Source organism: Nothoprocta perdicaria, unplaced genomic scaffold, assembly GCF_003342845.1.
Source record: "Nothoprocta perdicaria isolate Ctin4 unplaced genomic scaffold, notPer1 scaffold_77, whole genome shotgun sequence".
NCBI classification, from domain to species: domain Eukaryota; kingdom Metazoa; phylum Chordata; class Aves; order Tinamiformes; family Tinamidae; genus Nothoprocta; species Nothoprocta perdicaria.
In genome coordinates this window covers 3,022,137-3,046,555 of record NW_020456054.1, presented here as the reverse complement: position 1 = coordinate 3,046,555, position 24,419 = coordinate 3,022,137, and the positions used below count along the sequence as shown (strand labels likewise).

General features: G+C 44.4%; 1 protein-coding gene across 3 annotated transcripts in view; it reads left to right on the top strand.

Annotated features, from left to right (window-relative positions):
- The window catches only part of NOL4 (nucleolar protein 4), a 177,495-nt gene that overhangs the window by 935 nt on the left and 152,141 nt on the right, over positions 1 to 24,419 (top strand). The window lies entirely within an intron of this gene.

Here is a 24,419-nt window from a genome sequence, read left to right as displayed (position 1 = left end):
ATATAGGGAACGGCGTTAATTCCCGCATGGGGTGACCGAGCAGGAGGGCTCCCCGCTGGCGCCGCCAACGGGAATAAAGGCTCGGGATACGGGCTCGGGATACGGGCTCCGTGACGTCGGCGGCCGGGGGAAGCCTGCGGCGCTGAAGTCGCATCCCCGCGGCATCCCCGCGGGATTTGCCCCCTTGTCGCYGTTCGGGGCGCGAGGAGGGAGATGCCCGGGGGGGGATAACGGGCGCTGGAAGGGCCAACGGGAGCTGCGGGCGGAGCGGGCGGCCGCGCGCGCTCCGGGCCTGCCCGCGCCCTCAGGTAACGCGCCGCGCGCCCCACGGAAACCACACAAATCTGTATGTTTTTCAGCGAAATTTGAGGGCAAGTTGTCTAAAAGTTGCCTAAAGCAGAAATCTCCTCTAGTTTATTATTATTTTTTAAATAGCTCTTGTGTTAAGAGCCAGCAGTCGAGGTTTTATTCCTAGGAGCGTCCATTTCACCGCGAGTTAAAAACTGTTGGCAAATTGGGTAGCTCTGAAGCAAAACCCGGCTGGCTACATTAATAAACAGGCAGCTAACTTTAACTTCACAGGACGGAATGTAAGAGTTAAGTGGGCATCAGAGGCTGTGAAACAAAAAGGTTTTCAGTCATCATCAATGTGTTTTCTTCCTCTCACCTTTGCTATGGTATTAAAGCTGGGAATCCCACCTTATGCCCCTTTTACTGTTTTATTTTCAGATCAAATATTCCTTTTTTTTTTTTTTTTTTTTTTTTTTTTTTTCCCTGGATTTCCTTTATTTAGAGATTCCTGTCAGAGGTTGAGCCCCTTGCTGGTCCTGCCTTTGCTCATCTGGTGAATCGCTTCCTCAGCTGTGAGGATGCTCTGGGTCTGCTTCTACGATAGGATATGTGTATTCAGAGTCGCACAGAAATAACTACCCAGGTTTAACCACCAAGCAGCCTTCACAAAAGCAAGGAAAGAAAGTTAATAGGGCAGACCTGTAAGCAATTCCAGAATATCGGTACAACCTATACATCCTTATGGAAAATGTCTTGCATTTTAGGGAAAAGTTCTTCCTTTCTTTGCTTGCTCCCACTAGGCTGTAGGCAGCGGGAATGAGATGAGCTCCCTCTTGCCATTCTTACATATCCATAACTGCAGGGCCCTGGTGTCACCATCCTGTCCCAAAAGGCAGGGGAATTATCCGAGCACATCCTTAGTGCAGCACTTTTTTGCTAGGAAAGGGCCCGTGTGTGCCGGGTGCTGGAAGCCCTGGAACAGCCCATTGTATCCAGTAGGGATGCAGTCCTGTCCTGGCAAAAGCTCCTGCCGACTTGCTCAGGCCAGGATTTACCCAGCCTGGAATGCTAACGTAGAGAGGGAACGCACRGTTGTCACTGGGCACGTCATTGTTGGTAAGCCTTAAAAGGCCCTTTTCTCATTTCCTTAACTCTTCCTGGTTAAGCCCGGTTCAGGGCTTATAATGTAGGGTCACTCCGAACCATCCGCCCCGCTTTGTTATTTTTGTCTCGCTGTCACCACATGGACATGAGCTTGTCCAGTCCACAGAGAGCTGCAAACGCTGTGAGATCCCCAAACGGCGATTCCCTCCCTCAGCCTCTCCCGCTCCTGCCAGTCACTTGATCTCACCACAGGTAAAAGTAATTTCAATTTAAAATTAATCACTGCTGGCAGCGTGAGCGCTCCCTCTGCAATAACAGGATGGATGGATGATTGTGAAATTTGTACTCYGGAGTCACAAGCTGGTCAAAAATAAGCAAATAATATAAAAATAGTTTGTTAGGATTTATTCTCTCCTTCAAGCTTTAAGATTTGTTGCTCAGCTTTGCTGTCAGCCAGAGAGATTTGCTCCTGATGGTGCTGTAATCCACTGCTGCTGGTAATTAGACATCATTACTGCTGCGTTAAAGGGAAAGAGAGAAGGAGAGAGGACAGGCTGGGGCTAATTAACTACTTGATTCTAATGAAAGAAAGAGAGCCTGATAGCAACTGGGAGGTTGCACCGGAACAGGCTGGATGTACAACACAGCCTTAATTGAAGCCAGGGTATCTTGCAGGCGCACAGTAGCTGGAGCTGGGTCTGCTTTCCTATTCTGTGGGCAGCAGCACGCTGGTTATTTATTTATTTCCTCCCCTTGCCTGGATAGGGAGAAGGTTAAACTCTCAGGCCTGCCCTAACGCGCTTAAGCATCGGTTTTAAGCGGATGTTGGGGTGGCTGCGTGGTTGTGTCCTGGTCCGCGTTCCTGGCGCGGCCTCCGCAGGACCGGCCGCTGTGTGAGCGCCCGCATCGCTCCGTGCCCGAGGAGGTGCCGGTCACCAGGCAACAACCTCCCCTGGAAAACAGCCATCTTAGGCCCGGAGCGGGGCCACGCACAGCCAGGTATTCCTGCCTCGTTCCCGCAGCTTCCCGGGATCCTGCTCTTGCTGCCGTGTTTTCTTCCCCGGGCTGCGCCTTATAAGCATCGTGTRAGGGTGCCCAGCTTAGACACGTTGTATAAATGTGTTAGACCAAGAAATACGCCAAATGGCTGACAGTAACGAGGGTCAACGTGGCCTGGTTGGGCCTGGCGACCCGTAGGAATGTCTGGATTCAACATCGCTAGGATAGTATCCTTTGAGATACCATACCCTGTGTACAGGGTTTTCATAATTTTTGAGGGTATTTTCTGCCTGGGAAATTCATCTGGAGTTATTTATTGATTAGCAACTTGAGAACAAAGAAATACTGATTTATTTTCACCACTTTTCGCCCTGTTGCTTTATGTTTCTCACAGCCACAAATATGGCTCCTAAGGTCAAACTTAATTTAAAAATATGTAAAGCCACAAAACAGGAGCCCAAGTGGCATCAGCAGATTCCACACAGGGCTTTCCTTTAAAGATAGAAGGCCCTACATGGTTGCAAGGTATATTTAAGAGGACAGAATATGAGCTGTGTTAGCAAACTGAAGAGCTGCTGCCACAAGGGAAAGTTGCCAGCAGCTTTTATCTCATTCTTAATTCCAAAAATCTTAACAACTGGCTTAAATCACAAACCTGAAGTATGATTTTTCCTGGTCTTGCTCTGAAGCTGTAATTACGAAGCCAGGATGAGCCTTCATGCAGAAACCAAACTGGGCTCGCGTTGGTTAGACCGCTTCCAGGAGGMGCGGGTGTCCCGCGGGTTTCCGCTAGCAGGACAGGGAGGCTCCCGGCAGGTGCAGGGCCGCACTGCCCAAGCTGATTACAGGATTTAGGGCTTACAAATGACAAGCGAGCGAGTCCTCCGGAACGGGGGGCATCCCAGCCAACCTCGTGTTGAAAAATAGTGGATTAGCATATGACTTTGTTTTTCATTTGATTTTGATAGATGTTACTTTTTTTAGTGAACRATAACATTAGGAAAGATATCACAGCATAAATAATTTAAAACGCTATGTTTTGATATGTAAGCTGTGTTTTAGATTATGTTCATTCTTTTGAGATATTTTAGAGCAATCTGAAAATTGTCAAATAKATATTGGCAGCTCTGTAGCCTCCTAAACTGTCAGCACATACAGGAGTATGTGAAGTTGAGGGTGGGCTGTAATTCACTCCAAGGTACAATTTTGCAGTGTTTCCAGTCTACTTAAATGTACCTACTACTCACAAGCTCAAATGCATTAAAATCCTGCGGGATTCATCCCGTTCTAGGTACTTCCCTGTCACTTGTCTGCAGAGTTTCGGCTCCTCCTGCTCCCCCACCCTCTGTCCTGCCATTTTCCAGCCTCCCAGTGGACTTGTGAGGAGGGAAGCCGGTGAATCAGGGAGTGTTGGAAAACGGTCATAGCAGATGGAACAAAATGGTTTAGTTGGCAGCTCTCAGTGTAGGCTCAATGCAGCTGAGTGTGCCYGAATAAAGAGAATAACTGTCCTGAAATGTAAAAATGCCACAGGGGCYGTATGCAAGATGCCGTCTCCACATGTGCATGTGTGCGAGGGAAGYGAAGAGCGGAGGATTCGGGGTATCGTGGTAGCAGTGCTGAGCTAGACTTTCCCAAAGAGAGATGAGCCCAGCAGAGCACATCTTGCAGAAGGGAACCTTGAGGTGCTGCCTCTGTACGGCGAGGAAATGTCAGCGTTGCCTTCACGCGTCGAGCAGGGTGCTCAGGTGCTCTAGGAGGAGGCTCTGTGCCAAAAGCAGGCATTTAATTAAAGTAACACAGGGATTCAAACTTGTCTTTTCAGCGTAGCAATACAAAGGGAAATAAAACCCACCCTTACTAATATAACTTCTCTATACGTGCGTACGTACAGAAGACAGGTGAAATCCTGTTGTCCAGGGAAGGCCGGGCGTTCAACTTGAAAGCCCGTCTTCACAGGGATCCAGAAGAGGCCTTGCAGCTGAATTTTCAGGCAGCTGAGAAGCTTTGTGGGGAAGCCTGAGGTGACTGTGAGCTCGATTCTTTGCTCTTTACCTCAGTCTCTCGTTGGTGAAGCTGTATGCGATTCGCTGGTGATGCAGCACGATAGGAACTCCAGCTCAGACACTTGAACGCTGAGGTGGCTTCAAGGCACCAAGATCTCTTTCTGTAGCCACCTAAGGGTGTTGTGATTAGGGAGGAGTAAAAGGGCATTTGCCTGCATGTTAGTGCTTGACTACGCTGACGTRTATCAGTACAACGTGATGGTATTTTACTTTTTCTTTTCCTGACAGCTTGTTTTCTTCCCTAACTTTTGTTCTGTGCTCTGGAAAGCTCCAGTCTGAAGAGGCTACACGTTCGTATTTGCAGAAAAAAAGAAACTTCATTTAGGGAGGGTTTATTATGAATACCAGCCACTATGGGAAGAAGGCTGGTGCTAGACTAACGTGGGAGTCATTGATTAAAATCTAATTTTATAATAACTAAATAATTAAAACGGGCTGACACAAACCCATGACTTTTGGTCTGCTTTTGAAAGATAGCAACTAATGGCTGCTGGAGCTGGTCTCAAGTAAGTTGCTTGGAATCTGACCTTTCCTAGGACGCAGCACAGATATGTGGAGAGTTTTCTGGTAAAAGAGGAGTAAAACGGGCGGGGGAAGGTTGAGGAGAGAGTTAAGGGAAGTAGATGTGGAGAAAGATGGAGAGACAGCATGGCAGTAAACACTCTAGGAAAGATCCTACCAGGCTCTTGAGGCCTCCCAGAGCACCACAGGAATCTCTTGCTGTTTGTTGAGTGGGTTGAACCTCCTCAAAACAGCTTCCAAAATGAGCAGAGCTTTCCAGAACATGGCAGATGCTTTGATTTTTGCACATGTCATTTAAAGTTGCCAGAAGCCTCTTTGACAGGGAGATGTTGGCTAGTACATGCAAGCTAAGTCCGTGTTGTCCTGCAGCAGCAGTGACTGTTACCCTGTGGCTTTTGTAAGTTAAGATTTTGTTCTCCTTAAACAGGGGAGATAAGCATCATAACCCTGCAGTTACGATAGCTAGGAATTATCTTACTGGCATATGAACTTAAAACATTTAGAGAGGCTTCCTGCAGGTTAGAGAGTTGAACATTCTTCTGGATGCAGTGGACTTGCTTATAAACCAACAATATTGCAGGTACTATATACATTTCTTCTCGTTCAGTAGATCTGCAGAACCTGACAGCTAATGTGTGTGCATAGGGATTAAAATTAGTTGTTGAAATGGTAGAATTCAAACCATTTACTTCAGTCTGTGGATACTCTTCAATTTAAGGGGCTATTCGTAGTGAACAACTTTATTTTTAAAAATAATCTGATCTAKGAAGCATTAACCTCAAGACTTTCTTTCAGAAATAAATATTCTGTATAGACTTGAAGGGTAACTTACTAAATAACCTAGGATAAAACTCGTTCAACCTTTTTTGTTTAAGAGACTCTAAGTAAGTCTTCTGGGAAATATGAACATGAAATAGGAAATATTACCAGTAAGATACCAGTGTCTTAACATTTTTGTAAATCTTGTTAGTCCAAACATTTTAGTATGAGATTGATGCTGTAACATTTAGATGTACTTAAGGATATTTATGGGGTGTGATCCCATAAATGACTTTGACTTGAACTCGAAGTTACAGTCTTTGCATGAGTAAAGTAAGTTTGGTGATAACTCTCAGTGTTGCCTGTGGAATTAGTTATGTGCGACCCCAGCAACATGGCCAAGGGATTTTGTACAAGATCTTTGTTGAAGGTAGACCCAGAGCTGAAGTTCCTGTTGATAAATCCTGGTCTGCCTGTATGCTAAAACAGCAGCTGCACTGGCTTGTGGAAAATGAAACTTGGGAAAGGAGCAGTGCTCCCTACCCTGAGCTGATAGCAGCGGAGCAGCACACAAATAATTCTACAATTATTTAAATACATTGGGAGAACTACAGCTAATGGCCAGAGGCTTCACCAGCAAGGACAATCTGAAAGGCATTTTTCACTGCACATCTTCTGTGCTGTGGGTGATAAGGAAGTACCTGTAGATTGCATATATTACACATACAAAGATTACATTTTTTCAGGTGATAAAACTGAAGAATTGTCAGAAAGAGAGGAATAGAAAAGAGGTGATGGCATCTAAAGATGTTACATTGTTGTATATCACCAGGACCAGTACAAATTCAGGACTGCTGGAGAACTTATGAATGAAGGAACTAAAATATTATTAAAATGCGTAATTTGTCCCTATATACAGCCGTGTTACAAGAAGATGGCCAAAGTCTGCTGGAAAGAAACAAGGGAAGGTGGTAAAGATGGTTCATAGAAATGACAAGCCAACGAACCGTATTTCAACACCAGCAAAAATCAATAAGAAAATCTTTAAAAATAGAGTTAAGTGTCCAWATGAACTGAACCTGGTTGATGCAATTTGCTTGGATTTTGTAAGGGTTAACTATGTTTTTTTCCAACCTGTCAGATGTTTGACAGTCTTTTAAAAATAATTTTCAGGTCAAAACTTTCTGACCTGAAAACTTTCTGACTTCCTTTTGAAATTAAAAGAATCTGATACTTTTCTAAAACTGGATTGAAACTTCAGCTAGGATAACATAAATTAAAGCTGGTGAAGAGTTGGGAAAGCGTAAGAAGGGTTTGACAGCTATGCAAATGCAATMCAGCGTGTGCATGTGTGTATATATGTATATGTGTGTTTACATGTGTATTTATACACAAATATAGGTTTACAACCACACATATGTATMTATGACCCAGATGAATGCATGGGTCAGCATTTGGCGGAGATACAAATTAAGCAAGCTGAGGAAGAATTGGGAGGGAAAGTAGAAATAGCATAATGAAGGAAAACAAAAAGAAATCATGGCAGGCAATATCCCCTACAGACCAGTGCCAGATAATTTGCATTTTATGACACTGTGACACTAGCTTTTTGAAATGATAGGAGGAATTCAAGTTTTTCAGTCACATTTGAAATTTATAGATTTGGCATAATCTCTCGAGGGAAATATTTAGGAATAATTTCAAACAAATCACTGGGTATACCTTTCTAGTGCATACCAGGGGTAACAAAAATCGGCATTAGTAATGGGATGGGGAAGATACTGAAAACATATTCTTCTCGTTAATTAAGTCCTTGTCCTTGACTTTAATAACATTCTCAGGGTATTTACCTCCTCTCCAAGCGGCTGTGACAGACACCAAAATTCCAAGGAAGCTAATTAAAGAAAAGGGGTACTTTYAAAAGAAACAGATTTTAATAGTTAAATTACCAAGATCGGTTACTGCTAAGAGAAAATGCACAGCTGAATACAGATGTAAAAAGAAAAAAAAAAAGTTGAGAGAATTAGTGTGACATAAAGACTGATGCCTAGCAGGAAGAGAACTGAACAGCCCCCTTTTAACCCTTTTCCATCGTGTAAGAATATTTTGACAACTCTTTAAAGGTAAATGGAAACCTAGGTCATTGTTTTATAACACTTAATGGGAATGGAAAGTCTGCATTGCAGCCCCCAGAGAAAATCTGATTGATTCAGGCAGAATTTCTTCCAAGGATTTTAGACGAGAGTGATAGCTCCGTGGCTCCCTGTAAGGATGCTGTTTTGCTCTTCATCTCTGTGCAGCTTTGTTGGCTGGAGCAGGATAGAGGACAAGGTTATCCCTGCCCTTCTGTTCCCCTGGGACTGCTCTCACTTACCTGGAACAACAGACACTAGTATTGCAYGGAACCAGGGAATACCTCCATAGGTTTTCCCACAGCATGTTCATCTCTGGGGCTAGTTGTTTTCCGGCCTATGCAGTTAGCACAAGGAAATACACAYATGGACTGTCCTGAAATCCCAACATCTTTCTGTTCCCTTCCCTGATATCCCGGATTTCAGGATTGCTGGTGGTCCCAGCATTCACAATCTTGCTTCATGCCTAATTCTAAAACTAAGTTAGTAGTTTTAGGTGTACCTTGTCCTGTTGGCAGGAGCTACAAGACAAAAATATTTTGTCATTACTCCATTCTGCAATTGGATATTTTGTTTAGGGGTATATCTGTTAATTTAGCAATTCCTGACCTCCGAAATATCTTTTATAGTTTCCTTTGGAGACTGGGACTAGGTGCTTCATTGGTTAGTTTCACAGTAGCAGCTTCAGTTCTTGTTGCTGCTGGGATAGTATTAGCCTGGAAGAAGGAAGGAAACTCATTTGCCAAGCTCTGGAACCATCCTATGTGGAGTAGTGCACAAAATTAAAGTGATTTAGACAGAAAGTTTACAAGGAAGCATCTCTGCTTTCCAGTCTACTCCATTTCTGATAAAAAGCAGTATATTGTTTTCAACTTTTTGATAACTTGTCCTAGCATTTTTATTGGAGGTAGTTGCAGCTATTTCCCAACTCTTACCATGATAAGAAGAAATGATTAAAAAAGGAGCAAAGTTACTTTGGAATTAATAGCAAGCAGGAGGGAAAGCAACCAACCAATCCCTCAACTCTTTCAGATAAAGAGGATTTCTAGAAGACTTTGCTTCAAACAAGCCTTACCCACAAGTGTGGCATATATGTATTTGGATGACTTGTCCCGTTGGATTTTTCAAGAAATAGCAGTGGGAAAGAAAAAGAATGTGACCTGTTCTTAACTCCCTGGACATAGCCATTGTCATAGATTTTAAATATATATAATATATATATTTATGTTTTTATTATACTATGAAGAGACAGAGGCACTCTGCCTCTATGTTCTATGAGTTCTGCAAAGCCCCACAGCCATGGTTACCATAATATTAAAGAATTTCAAGCAAACAACTTAGCCTTTTTTAAATAAATTCAGTGCTTTTATTAACTTTTTTTTTTTTTTTAACCCAGTACTTGTAATGAATACCAAGGGTCTATCTAAAGCCTATTGTTCAGACAGATCATTTTCTGCCTACCCCTTTTTGTCCTGATTTGGGCCTGCCCAGTAAGGAGACGGGCCGGACAGTCACTCATGAAGGCAGCAGCCAACACCTTCTCTCAGAAGGCTGCAGCCCCAAAACTCACTGGACTTTCACGCTGCTCTTGTACACAACCTACACACATAAATCATCTTCATGTTGTTCTTCTCCATCCTATCCATGCAAAATTCTTGGCTGCCAATGTAGCTGAGAGAGGAATTTGGCATATGGTGAGTTTTCAAGGAGTTAAATTTGCACTGAAGTAAATAATGAAGGACTATATTCTTGGAGTTAAACTGGTTAAAATAAGCATTTTTTTTTCTTTTTAATTGCCCTTCTATGTAACAAATTCTAATATGATTCTCTCCAAATCAGCCTAATTTTGACAAGGCAGTTGGACTTTGAGGAAGTTGTAGAAGAAAGGTTATTTTATTTGTYTTCCTGCTTGGATGCAGCATTTCCTACTTAAGCTGAGAGAACTATATTCAATAACTGCCCAWGAAAAGTCACTTTTAAATGGGAGGAAAAAATAATGTGTAGAATGTTTTAATTAACAGAATTCCAATGAACCGTGGCTTTTCCAGTATTATTTATTTTCAAAATTTCAGGCATTTATATGCAGTTACTGGATTTTCTTTTTAGAACTTTGATTCTTAGTTAATGTCAAGGTAATTTTCACAAAATACTTAAAAAATTTTAAAAAAAAGTGCTTTATCGAGCTTGCCATAATTTGAAAGCAGACAAGTACACAAAGGACAATGTAGAAGGTTATGCTAAAATGTTATAAAATTAATGAGTATTTTGCAAGGATGCATGAGTGAATTAAGAGGTCTGTAGAAGGGCTGAAAAGCTGTGGCTGGAGCGGTTGGAAGGAGCCAGGCTGCTGAGCTGCAGGATGCTCTGGAGGCCCCATTCTGTCATCCCAAGTGGCACGAGATAAAAACCACTCTYGGGATGGGGCGGCCAGGAGGCCGGTGAATCATTTTTTGGCACGGAGATGATGTCCCTGCTTTGAAGGCACCATGCAGCTCCGCTGTGGAGCCTGCGCTTGGTCATCAGCAGGGAGACAGGGAGACAGGGGCCCTTGGAGCTTCCGCCACATGGGCCCTGGATCCACTTGGGATCCATCGACTGGCTCCCAATGACTGAYGACACGTAGATATACATACATCTATACAGTATAGATTCAAGTAGAGGCTTTCGATTTGTAACTAATAATTTACTGGCAACCAGCATTTAATAAATGTTTAAATGTGCTTATAATATGTATTAGAAAGACTCAGAGAGGTTTAATTCCAATATGGCCAAATTCACCTGTCAAGTAATTTTAATAGTAACTTGCCCCTTCCTCTGTGGTTGTGAACTCATGAAATGCTTTAGTTCTGTTTCACACAGCACACTGCCTAGGCAGCCCTCAGCTGTATAAATGCCCACATTCTGATTGTTTAGCAGGGGAAAAATTGAACTAGATAATCAGTTTAACCTCAGGCCTTTAAGTTCTGTATATATTTAAGTGTGTTTCAGGTGCATTTGTCTAGTTGGGAAGGGGAAATGCTGACATGGGCAACGCATACATTTTYAATGCTAGTGCTGGGATAGTTTAAGTATTCTCCCTTTGCAATGGGTTTTGCATMAGGATAACTATTCTAGGGCAAAATAAGATTTCTTTCCCTGCTCCCTGAACTATATTTATGTTAGGAAAGACTGGAAGCAAAGTGAGATGACAGAGGAGTGGAGGAAAGTGTTTCAGAAAGCAGAGCATAAACTTCCAGTTACCAGCTTCCCGTCAGCTTTGGCAGAACTAGGTGGTGGGCAAAGTTGAATAAGCCTGGAAAACACATGCTGCAAATTTCACTATAACAACAGTATACACAATTTCACTATAACAACAGTAAAGCTAATGAAGTAAACTAGGCAAAATAAGGGAGATGCTTCCTGTTAATCTGGTAATAACTCTACTGTTGATCTTCAGTGTCAGTAGTCATACAGCTAAGTATTGCTGTTGACCATGTATAATCATAGATCAACCATAAGATATTAATAATCTAAAACTGCCTTGAAATGAGAGGAAGATGGAATATGCTTACTCTTTTCCCTTCCCTTCCCTTCCCTTCCCTTCCCTTCCCTTCCCTTCCCTTCCCTTCCCTTCCCTTCCCTTCCCTTCCCTTTTTTTTTTTTTTCACTGAAATTTCATTTCAGTAACATTTTTAGTAAGTTCNCTTCCCTTCCCTTCCCTTCCCTTCCCTTCCTTTCCCTTCCCTTCCCTTCCCTTCCCTTCCCTTCCCTTCCCTTCCCTTCCCAAAAGTTTCCTTTCCTTTCCTTTTTTTTTTTTTTCACTGAAATTTCATTTCAGTAACATTTTTAGTAAGTTCCATTTCACTGTATTTTCTTCAATGCTGGCATTAACTAGTCGATTATTCAGCATAAAGGTGAAGTATTTTTTAACTTAATGAGTATCACAACACGCTCACCCCAAAGTAACTAAGCTGAATGTTGCTAGATGCTAAAAAGTTTGTCCTGTGTAAGTGTGGCATTAGTATGAGTGCTAGATACAGCAGGCAGYCTGAATCTGCATGCATTGGCCAGTGTGTAATGGCCCCAAGGTCTATGTGAGGTCTCTTGTGCTGTACATCTTCTCTGATTCTTGACATTTTTGCTGCAGATCATTATTTACTAATAGTCACAGAACTGTTTTTTACTGATGTCATGTTTATTTCCGGAGCTTGAGGGCTGCTGTTTCTCATCTTGAGTTYCAGTGCAACGGCAGGTGCCAAGATTCAAACGTATATTACATATGGGCAGTAGGATCAACACACTYGGGTAACATTAGCTGAACTGAACCGTGCTGGCTGTATTTTAATATATTTAATCTTTCTTTGGAAGGAGTGCTGTTTTGGTGAGCAAACAGATGCAGTTTAAGCTGCATGCAAAAGGGGATCTACAAATGGGTTTCTAAATCTAGGCTTCTGTAAAATTAAAAAAAAAAAAGACACTCAAAAACATGTAACTGGAGAATCTATTAGGTCCAGTCCACCCACAGACATCTGGAGCCATAAGTTATCTATCCTATTTATTTATTTAATGAACAAATAAACTTTGGACATGATATAAGCAGAAATATGGTGAATATAGTTGAGCTGAAATCATGTGATACGTTAATCTTTTCAAGTGTCCAAGGCCAAGGAGCCCGATTTTAAGAATTACTTTGATGCCACTACCATAATCACATGAAACAGACCATTTTAAGGTCAAAAACCGTTCTCACCTATTAAAATCCCACTGACTGGAGTAGTAGTGGGATGGGTCTGCTAAGTAGCAAACCATGCATGAAAAAAAAAAAAAAAAAAAAAAAAATCAATACTTCAATTTTGCAGAGTAATATGGATAGCAGCCTAGTTAGCTATTATGAGGCGCAGTGGTCCGTGGATTTTATCTTTCTAATAACGCAGAGGTTCAGCACCTCCGTGGTGAATCACTGAGAGCCATTTCAGAGCATCCCGGGGACCGCGGCCAGGGAGCTCTCCGGAGGCAGGATGCGCTTCCAGCAGTGTCTCGGGGCAGGGATCGCTCTGAAGGGAATGACCACTGCACTAGGAAAACAGCATTAATCGCCACGGCGCTCCCGCAGCGTTGGATGCCCGGCCCCTTGGTTGTGGCTCTGTTAATACCTGTCAGCAATAGATGGAAATTGCTGAAATGCATCAGGTTTTCATCTTGTGCCGAACCACCGAAATCACTGGCAATGTGGGTGGTGATTTTCTTTTTTTTTTTCTCCCCTCATTTTCCTTTTGCATTTCGAGTATTACAGCGTTGTGATTCAAGATGCAGCTAAATACCACACGCTCATCTCTGGGCAAACAAAGGATACAGCCACCTTTTAACAGAAACGGATTTGGGAGAAATTATTTTGTTTTATTCAGGGAATGTTTACCAGAAATAAAACGCTCTGTCYCCCCCGGGGTTCTGAGGGAGGCGCTCACACCTTTCCTAGCCCCCGAGCTGGGGGTGGTGGTTGGGCAGGAACCTGCCCTGGGCTGGGTGTGCTGGGTATGGCAGGAAACCTCTCCGTTTGGGCTGTGAAACGGTGGGGAAGCGGCGCCTCGCCTCCGGGATGTTCCTCCCGGGGAACATTCCCCGCGTGGGGCAGCGCCGGGATGTTCCTCGCGGAGCGGCGCGCGCCGGACCGTGACTGCGAGGGACATAATGAGCGCGCCGGTTGAGCGGCTGGCGGCAGCTCCCCGCCCCTCCCCCTGCGGCCATATGGCGCAGGGAACGAGCACCCGGGCACTGCCTTGCATTTCATCCCGTTTATTTATTTATTATTTCGTGTTCTCCTCCCGAGGCTGCTCTGCGAGGGGCTCCCCGCCCCTCGGGGGCAGCGCCTAGAAACGGCGCCCGCCCGCGCGCACCTGGCAGCCGTTAGCCGTTACCGTTACCGCTGCGTTGCCGTTACCGGCCCCGCCGCAGCCGCACGGCGGCTGGGGACTGCCCGGGGAGCCACCCCCCGCGCCGCCCCCGCTCTGCGGCTCCATTAATTGATTCATGGCCGGGACCGGCATTGAGGGCACCGGTGGGGGGGGGAGGGAGGGGGCGGGCGCGGCCCTGTCGCCATTCCCCCCCCCCCGGCGTTCCCATGGTAACGGTGCAATACCTCGGGGACCGGCGCGCGCCCGCCCGCGTTCCCATGGCGACCGGCGGCACCTGTGCGCTTCCCCCCCCCGCCCCGGGCCTTCGGGAATATATAGAATGTATTCCTCTATATCCCTTCCATAGGGGCCGTTACAGCCCCTGGAGGGAGCCGCCCCCTCCGGCAGCAGTAGGCTGGAGACGCGGGCGGCTTCGCCCGCGCGCGGAGAGCATCAGGAGGAAGAGTAATTCCCCCAGTAATTCCTCTGCCACGCTGTCTCCTCGTGGCTCCYGGCATTAGTCACACGCTGGGGTGATGAGCGAGCCGGCTGGCGCTGTGAGGAGATGGGGAACACCCAGCTGCTCTGCTCTGCACACGGATCCCTGCGGATCCGCCGCCCGGCCTGGACAGCTCCTCGCATCCCGGCCGGGATAGCGGCGCGTACGGGTGGATTTTCCAGCGTGTTGCGGCRTCTTGCTGCAACACGGCAGTGCCGCTTTCCTCAGGGGAATCCCAGCACGTCTGCACTGGAGCTGTACGAGACATCACAGGCGCCAGGGGACTAACGGTTTGACTCAAGGAAGCCCCTGTCTTTGAAACAAGCCCCAAATTCTGAGTAAATTCACAGCACCGTGACACGATACCACRGGAGACCCTCTGGAAAACGCAGCGCCACCCGGCAGCGCCGCAGCTACACATACTCCCAGGAAACAGTGACGTGCCGCGGCTGGCAGCATCCTAGGTACAGGGAATGAAAATAAAACCATTCTCTGCCGTCACGGCTGGCATTCACCCTCTGCTTCTGGAGAGCACAGCACTCAACTGAGCCTTCTTAACAATACTGGTGCTTTTTTACCACACGTACATACCCGTAGAGCACAGTATATAGCTATACTTAGGGYTAAAAAGCATCATTATTCCACTTAACAGCCCTCAAGGCGCTAAACTGTCTGTTGTGGGTGACAGAACCACTCACACGTGATGTGAAAACACAGTGCTCTGGCGTGCGGGTTTGAATCCACTCTGCCCCTCGGAAGAGGAGCATCGAGGTGGGCATCCTTYGCACACACCCCCTGCGGATCCTTCTGCATCCCGGGGAGGAGCTGCCGGCCCGGGACACCCCGACCTGCTGGCGCTGCCTCTTTGGGGTGCCAGGGCCGCGTGGCAGCAGTGTTGGGTGCATGTGGGGCACGGCACGGGGTTGACCAGGACACCCAAATTGGGAGGTGAGGGCATCTCACCCCCTTCCCATGTGGGGCAGCCAGGGATTCCCAGAGGAGAAGGTGTTTGGGAGCCCTCACACCCACATGCTACAGGAGGTGCCTCTTTTAGGCATAGCACACAAATACTCTTCTTTATGAGCTCCAATAAATACCTGATTGTGTTGTCATTGACTACAGCTGGAGGACTCCCATTGTCTGCAACACAGCACAGCTGAGACTGAAAAAAAAGTAGTAAAAAACCCTGGCTAGTGTAATGACATCATCCACRAAAATCAAATTGTTTTCCTCTGTGAAAAAGCAAACCACAAAGCCGCAATAGTAGCCCAAAAATGTTCATGTAAAGAAAAAAAAAAAAGAGGAAGCTTTCTCTTTTTTTTTTTATAGATTTAACACAACTTAAAAATGGAGTGTTGCCAACTGTTAGGATTTAATTGCGAGCCCTATGGTATTTGTCATTTTTCTTAAAAATTTCCATCTAAAGTCAAATTCCTATGTGAAAATTCTACTTTTACGTTAAAAAAAAAGAGACAAAAACATTTAGCAATCCTCATAGGCCTGTAGAAGAGACTGTCACTCTTAGCTACAGCTCCTGTCAGTTTTSAAAATCTCTCAAGGACCAAGGGAGTTTTGTTATCAGTCTTTTGACTGATGAGTGTATAAAGTGCTACCTGGTTAGTGTGGTTCTAGAGACTGATACTGCTGATTTATAAATGATGAATGGTCTGCAGGCTGCTCTTTGGGAACTTGCCCTGTAAAGGCTGCAGATGTCCCAAGTGGACTCTGCAGACTTACAAAATAGAAAATGAATAAGCATCTTTTCCATAAATTGTAAGATTTTTTTTTTTCAAGCTGATGTGATTTTCCATATTCTATTTAATTAATTTTTAATGTTACAGATGTGGGTTAAGTAATTATTCTCAAAACAAGGACCATAAATATGGGAGTAAAAGAAGGATATAATTTCAGTGAAATACTTTCAAGGTAATGCTTGGTAAGCTCTTTGAAAGAAAAAATCAGAAGGTACTCAAAACAACACAAATGGGCTAAAATTTGATTGCAGAAAGGAATATGGACAGTATCTTAAATCATATAAAGCTGGGTCTGGTAACGGGAAAGAATCTGGAAGATTCAGAAATACGTTTGTAAAAGCATTATAGAAAAAATGTGAAAGTATGCTGCACTATAAAGAAAGCTCTAGGGAAGCAGAGCGTTTTTGTAAATGATTATTCTTCTCAGACACCATCTCTGCCAAATGAGGAAACTTCTGCTGCTATATAAGAGGATCAAATGGGAAAGCACCATCAGTGCCATTGCTTCCTGGGCTCTGCAAGTTTAATGGTTTCCCTTTGTGGCACCAAAATTGCAAAATACAAAGCCACGATMCCTTCTGCATTAATAATACACAAGATTTAATTCAGAGAATTCATATGGCTTTGTTTGTATAACATGAGTTGAGGTGATGGTTCTTTGCACATCTGGATCCTGCGGAACCCAGCATTGCTGAGGGCTGTGGGGGATCAATGCAAGCAGTGGGATGCTAGGCTGGGTGCTGTGTCTTCTCAAAAGATTTTTTCACTTAGGTGAATATATAGAGCTGAGGCAAATACAGCAAGCGGAGGACGAATGACCATACCCTGCAAGTGGAAGCGCAAGGACACACACACAAATTAAGAGAGGGTCAGCTGAGCAGGCAGTCTGCCAGGAGAGAATAAAACGGAGCATCACTTTTTACTTCAATGTCCCACATCTGAGCGAGTTTCAGAGGGGTATTTTATGCTATTATCAGAAATGATAAAATATTTTCAAAAAGAGCTTGAATAAAAAATATCCCTGACCCTGTGAGAAGGGAGCAGTGCTGGCACTGTCCTGTGAAGCACCCTCACGTGGCAAGTTACTGCTAAAAATGACAGAGGAAGATTGGAAAGGGGCTTTGGCAGTAAATGGATACACGTGGGATAACCCCCCCAATGTTATGGAGAATGAAGCCTCCCTCATCCTGAACACTTTGTACCAGCTGCTGACAGTTACCTCAAGGGTCTGTTCATTTTTCTGCAGCAGCGCTTACCCAGCCTGCCATGCCAGCAAAGCATTATTGAATCCAATTGAATTTAATTTCACACACACATGCATAAAAAACAAACACACATAGTTACCAGACCTGCAGCTGTGGCTGATGGCTCCCCAGAAAACAAATTCCAGAATACGTTCCGAATACTCCCAAGAAAAAGTTCTGCCAGAGATGATTTGATTTGACAGGAAATTACCGTGTCATTTCCTTTTAAAGACTGTAGACCCAAAATAGAGTACTGTAATGGGCTGTTTGCACAAAACAGACCAGAGCTGGTCCACGTGGACTTTCAGTGTCATTCTGGTGATCCATGCTGCTTTGGCTCTAGTAGATGTAGGGCTTGGAGCTTACAGCTTCCCAAGTGAGGAGAACTGGCCTTAGATCTAGGCTTTGGGTAGCAAGTGTTTTTCATAAATAGAATAACAGCATATTTGTCTTAGAGCAGACAGGGTTAAGTGATGTAGGTCGAATGCATATTCAGTTCACGTAGCTGCCTCCTTTAGTGCAAGTGCTGCCAGCCCTTAGRGTACTGGAAGCAACCACCTTAGAAGATGGGTGCTCTAAAGTGCAAGCAATGGGTGCAGTGCATTTACAAGGAGGGAGATGTGACACTCGCCTTCCTATGGCAGTGCACATGACCTGCTGCGCTGAGGCTTGGGAAACGTAGTCCAGCGAGAATCAAGTCTCCTGATTGAAAAAGGGGCTTGATTGAGGAAAGCAAATTGCAGCTTCCTGTAGGCACAGCAGCATCTCAGCTGGCGTAGTTTAATGTTACGCTGATACAGCAAGAAGCAAAAGGTTTCGTTTTCAAATTCAGKTTTTTTTTTCATGTTTTGTCCTTCAAAATAAAAATGTTGTGATCAGGTGGTTAACAAAACAAAAAATGGATACTTGCCCTCTTTGTAACATAGATTTTAAGCTCTAAACCCTTATGGGGATATTGTGATCTCAGTGACTGTACTAGCCCTGCTAAAGAATTAAAACTTTGGATGATCTGTCCTCATCCCTTGCAGCTACAGCAACTTTTAGGGAGAACAGAGTAATTTTAGAGCTTGAGCCATACTGCATTAAAATCAATTTGAATCTTTAGTGGACTTTTAAATTATGTTATTATTTGGGAAGAAAGAGTCCCCTGAATCCCTTGCAAGGGAAGCTGGTTTTGACGTGCAGAAATACTCTGGAAGAAGACAGTGAAACCCAGTGGAAATGATCACCTATCTCCACATGCCCCTGAGRGACCTTGCTGACACTGTTTCTCAGCACATGTAATCTCCTACAGGAGAGCGTGTTCCCCAGATGCATCCCAGAGAGTATCGATATCGTTCCTACCTTCCGACTGAACGTAACYGAAGAATGGTAGCACAGCCTTCTGCAAACTCTTTGTAGTAGGCAGATGCCACAGACTCAGCAGAACATTTTGCATTTACCTCTGTTAGTCTATAAAACAATCTCCCAAAGGAAGTGATGAAAGTGCCATCAGAAGAGTCATTTAAAACAAGACTGAACAAAGCAGGTCTTAAAGAACAGAAAACTAAGCAAGACTGGTGGCTCGCGGGGCCTGTTTAGCCTGGAGAAGAGAAGGTGGAGAGGGGATCTGATCCGTGTGTATAAGTACATGAAGGGGGAACGTAGGGAGGAAGGAGCCAGMCACTTCTCAGTGGTGGCCAGTGACAGGACAAGGAGCAGTGGGTATAATGTGAAACCCAGGCAGTTCCATCTCCATRTGAGGAGGAACTTCTTCCCTGTGAGGGTGMCAGAGCCCTGGCACAGGCTGCCCAGGGAGGCTGTGGAGTCTCCTTCTCTGGAGGTCTCCAAACCCRCCTGGATGCCGCCCTGTGCCCCGTGCTCTGGGTGTCCCTCCTGGAGCAGGGGGTTGGACTAGATGATCTCCAGAGGTCCCTTCCAACCTTGAACATTCTGGGATTCTGTGGAAACAAACCCTGTGTTGTCAGGGAATGGACTAGGTGGCCAAATGATTTTTTTTTCATGTATCAGATCTCGGGTTGTGCATAGTGCTATTCATCTCAAGAGATCCTATAGCTCATTGCAAAGCAAAGCAGGAATTGCACCCGACTCCGGGGTAGAGGGCTGTATCCATCAGTCAAACTGTACACAGCAAGCTGTACAGTAATGAGGGGAAGAGAAGCATTATTATCATTATTATTATTGAACACATCCGAGTGCTGTATCCCATTAGCTTAATACAGCCAGTATACACAGAGGAGCAAGAAAATGGGCAAGTCACTTAATGCTGGTGAATTATGGTTATGCTACAGTTTGGACACACTAGTTTGAACAGAGATACTGGGAGACAGAGCATCAAATCCTAGTGAGCATGATGATTAAGTCATTATACTGTTTTTAAAACATAATTTAATTCTAATGCTATGCTTCAACTTCCTGTTCTGGTAAATAACTGAGAAATTTAAACTTCATCCTTTTCATATAAAAAGAGAAAGAGCAACTAGAGAAACATGCTCAAAGAAGAAAAAATAATACCGTGTTTAGTTCATGTTTGGAGCACAGAATAATACTAATAATTATGGAGATTCTTCTGGTTTGCATATTAATTGTTGCAGTTGCGAAAGAATAATCATGAATTTTAATTTTGCAGAAGCAGCCTATTTCATCTGCATCTTTTCTTTCGTCATCTGTGCTTTACCTGTAGTAGTATTAGGATTCAAAGCAAATGTTAGTAATTTCATGGGCATGCCTGGATTAAGGCAGGGACTTGGGATCTTCTGAAAATGAGGCCTTTAACTCAGAAATATTCTGATATCCTACCTTTTGTCATCCACTGAATTTTGGGTTAATCTGGTTACTACCTAAGTCAAACACTTATTTTATAAGTACCATTGAGAAAGCAATATATTTTTCTTCATTATTTGTGTTTCTTTAATTCTGCTTAGGACAGGAGAAGGGCTGCTGCCCAGAATCTCTAATTACTAGAACTGGAGCGTACCTCTTATTTCCGCTTAAGATATCGAAAGGGGAAAAACCCCCTTTCCCAGTAAAACAGCATTTACAAATTCAGTTTTGTAATTTGCACCTACAGTTGTTTGGAGCTGCTCGGTGCTCAGGGCATGCTCCATGGATGTTCTCTGTGAAATGCATGTAACCAAGAACCCTAACCCCTTCTACTAGGAATATGCAGCTGAGACATCTGTATCCATTTCAGCTTCAAAACAACACAATTAGGGAAAATAATTCCCTTCCCTCCTGGTTTTATAATCAGTGGTACATATGCATCCATTGCAAAACATTTAAATGAAAATTGATACAGAGGCCTTTCTTTAAGTATGGGCTTTCTGAAGAAGGGGACTGTTCTGGAGTAAAGGCCTGAAAAAAGGTCCCAACAAGCAGGAATCCCCTGCCTGTCATTGCCAGGGGCAGTGCAGACACACACAGTGGTTCCTAGCCCTCACGTGAGGGCTGCCTGAGCGTGCCTGAGAGAGCACACACAGCCCCTGTGGAAAGGGAAATATCCATATCTATCCATAAATCTGTTTAAGCCTTGAAAGAAACACAGAATTTGGACTACATGAGGAGGTGCAGACAGACCGAGGAGGGCAACGGGGAGGAAAGGTAGTGGGGAAAACGCCTTTGACTCTGCTGCTGCTGTAAGAAGATGCATTATCATTCCCACAGAGATCCAAGGGGAGTGTTCGCACTGCCTTCGGGAAGGGTATGGAGGAAGGCAGGATGTGGGTTCCTGTGCTGCTTGTTCAAAAGCATTGATAGAGTGTTGCTTAAAGAGAAAAACAACTCTRTTGGGTCTCCAAAGTAATGAAGGAGATTTAATAATTGCATATACAATATATACAATAGTTGTGTTCAATAGATAGTTGTATTCTCCTACTCAGTGAACAGCCCTACACGCTGAGTAACGTTAACTTGGTGGATGGGCTTTCCTAAGGGCTTGTCAGGAGTCACATCAGCAAGTGCTTTCTACTGCACAGACTGCTGCCATGTAGTACTTCAGTTAAAGAAGAATTTTTCTTCCAGAGGAGGTTACCGAAACCATTTCGAAAGCCTCCCTTTTTCAGTCMCCACCACCATTCTCCCCCTCAGGCTTTTTTAGATGTTCGGTTCTGTCACGTCACTGTGGCAAASGCAGAGTTGGAGGGTGCGGATGTCTCCAGAGCGAAGCGTGCGGAGCGGTGCGCGTTCCTGCTGCCGGGCGACACGAACCCTCTGTGCCCAGATGTCAGGCCCAGCCGGCCGGGGATGAGCATGTGGTCAGGCAGTGTCCCTGTAAACCCGGTTCTTCTGGCAGGGACCGGCCTCTCYGTACTGTGGGCTTTGTTTACGCTTGGAAAGGGAGGAAGAGGAGAAGGAGGGAGCAATGGAGCTGATCTCCTGAGCGCTTGGAGTCGCGCTGCCTTGGAGAAACACAGGCCTCTGCATCTGGCTCCTGGGTCACCTGTGAGAGAAAAGTGCTGTTGTTGGAGCGAAAAATAAACAGAATTGGACAAATGTAATTTATCGGAGGAAAAAGCCTACGGGTAAGCCCTTAAAGATCCCGTCACAAGTCTGTTGAGGTTGTTTTGTTTTGTAGAATCAGATACGTGCACACAGGTAAAACTAAGCAGAAGAAAGCAAAACAGGGCAGAGTCTATGGGGAGAAGCAATCTTCTTCTTCCTTTGGTAATTAGTTTAGTTTGACAGCAATTTTGAGTGCACAGGCCCTCCCTCAGGTCTGCCACAGGAGGAACAAACTATTTTTTTAAAGTAGTTTGGGARGATCACTTTTGCAACCCTCATAATAAACTTTCTTTAAGCATTGTTAGATACTTAGTTCATGGCATGTTGCTGCAAATATACTGCCTACATCATGCCTGATGTTTGTTACTTCTGTTTCAGCCCTGATGCATGGGGAGCCTGTGTATCCAGTGTTTGGCCTGTTCTTTTCCAACTGTGTCGCCTGGTCTGAGAGCAGTCCCCGATTCCCTCTGCAGTTCTTGCTTTGCTCTGTCCTTAGCTCATGAGGGCTCTAACAGCACTACAGCTGAAGCGAAATGCAGTGCAGGCAGGRATCGATGCCAAACACAAACCTGTGCACTCAGTTTTGTGCTTATCTGGCAGCTGGGTGACCGAAGGTCCCTATCCCAGGCTAGGATGCATTACCTGGATAATTACAGCAAGCCCCTTCCTTATCTTTGACCATTTGTCCTTTCAGAAATCAGGAGGAAGAGAACCTCYGTTAGGGGCTGTGAGGTCAAACTCCAGGAATATTTAGTCTTGGAAGGACCTTTTTGCTTCCCACAGCAATTACCCTCCTGCCGGTGTCGCAAGGGCACTGGCTATATCCGTGCTGAGGGAAACGGGCCGTGTGCGGAGTGCCTTGTCCTTGGGACATCCCTGTCTCCTGTGCTCTCTTTACTCCCTATTTTGCCTTGCGGGTGATGCTGCTGAGCCAGGGCCTTAGCTGCACCAGAATGAAGGGATTTTGTGGGTGTTGCGAAGCCACTAATGTTTTCTCACCTACCGTAAGCTGTCTCCCTACCGTAAGCTGTCTCCACAGCACCAGCACAGCTTAAAATGTGATCCCTAGTGTCCTTACTGATATTGCTAATGAGGCTAGCAATTAATGGCACCTAATGGCCTGTTGTCGCGGTGGTGTTGGTGATGGAGACAGCTGTCCTGGGGGAGCTGTGCAGGGACCGCGAGCTCCGTGTGTAAAAGCAAGTGAGCAGCTGCCGCGGGAGTCGTGGAGCGGATTCGGSCGCGCTCCGTCCCCGCCACCCCGGGGCCATCCATTCCCGGGCCCAGCAGGCCGCAGCAACCTTGAGGAAGCAAAAGCCCGTGCTGGAAAAGGACCCCCGGACCCGTCTAGCAGGATCTGATCCATCCCGTTCCTCTGACTATTCTAAGTCGTTTATAAATTGCCCAGTTAATTATTGCCCCAATTAATTATTTTTTTTAGAAGGTTTTTTTTTTTTTTTTTTTTTTGTCACGGAACTGTGTTGATTCGTGGCTGTGGTGTCCTCCTGGAACCTGATTGGAGTTTGTCACTCTTGGTAAATACCTGTCACGTTGTTTATTAAAACTGCTCCCCTTGGGAGCGCCCTTACATCACCAGATTACAAGTATTGGGAATACAGTTCAAAAATACACGTTTAATTTCAGTGTCAGCACTTTAGAGTAATGAGTTTTCTTAATTTAAGCTTCAYTTTAGTATTAGGCTACTTTTGGCACACAGAAGTTGCATTTCATCAGTCTGAAAAAAGGTGGCATTATAGATCTACATTGCTCTTCTCTACTGCTTGCATACCTGTAAAGCACAGCATGCTTTAGGATATAATTGTGTAATTGTTCATGAGAGGAATGCTAAGARTTAGGATAATATTTAGTAACTTTCCTATTACTTTCTGCTGATGATAGTATGAGAGATTCTAATTTAGAAAAAAGTATATATACCAATTAGACAGGTACACTCTTAGATCCATACCCATTAATTTTAATATCCTCTACTGTCAACATTTGAAGAGAATTAATTGTTTTATCCTTGTAATCCTGTTTAGGAAAAGCAAATAATTTTTGTTCTCAGTTGTTTTCAAGATAAAAATAAAATTAAATTTTTCATATTTTTCATTTCTAGTAATTTTTAAAAATAAAGTATCATGGAAATTAATGTAAAATGATCTGACGTGTGAGACTGGGAAGCCAAAGGTGCCTGTCTTCAAAATATGAACCAATAATAGCTGACCCTGATGGATTCCCTGTATTGGAAAGGCACTGGAAAGGCAGTTACCCTGCCCAACTTTCACTTCAATGTTGCAGTCTCCTCCATGCAAATCTTGGAAGTAGCTGCTTAGAGCTTGCCTGGTTTAATTATCAGAAAGAAATGTGCGAAGAGAAAAAGTGCTTTAAGAGAAAGTTGTTTCAGTATTTGTACAATTCCTAATCACTTCCTAGTCACTCTTTCACACACTGTGATCCTCCTACTTTTTGAGGTAGCCACATGGTGTATTTACAATTTTTTCTACATCTGCAGAATTACTATCAGCCCCAGAACCACTGCTTCAAACTTTTTTTTCTCTTTTTCTTTTTTTTTCTTTTTCTTTTCTTTTCTTTTTCTTTTTCTTTTTCTTTTTCTTTTTCTTTTTCTTTTTCTTTTTCTTTTTCTTTTTCTTTTTCTTTTTCTTTTTCTTTTTCTTTTTC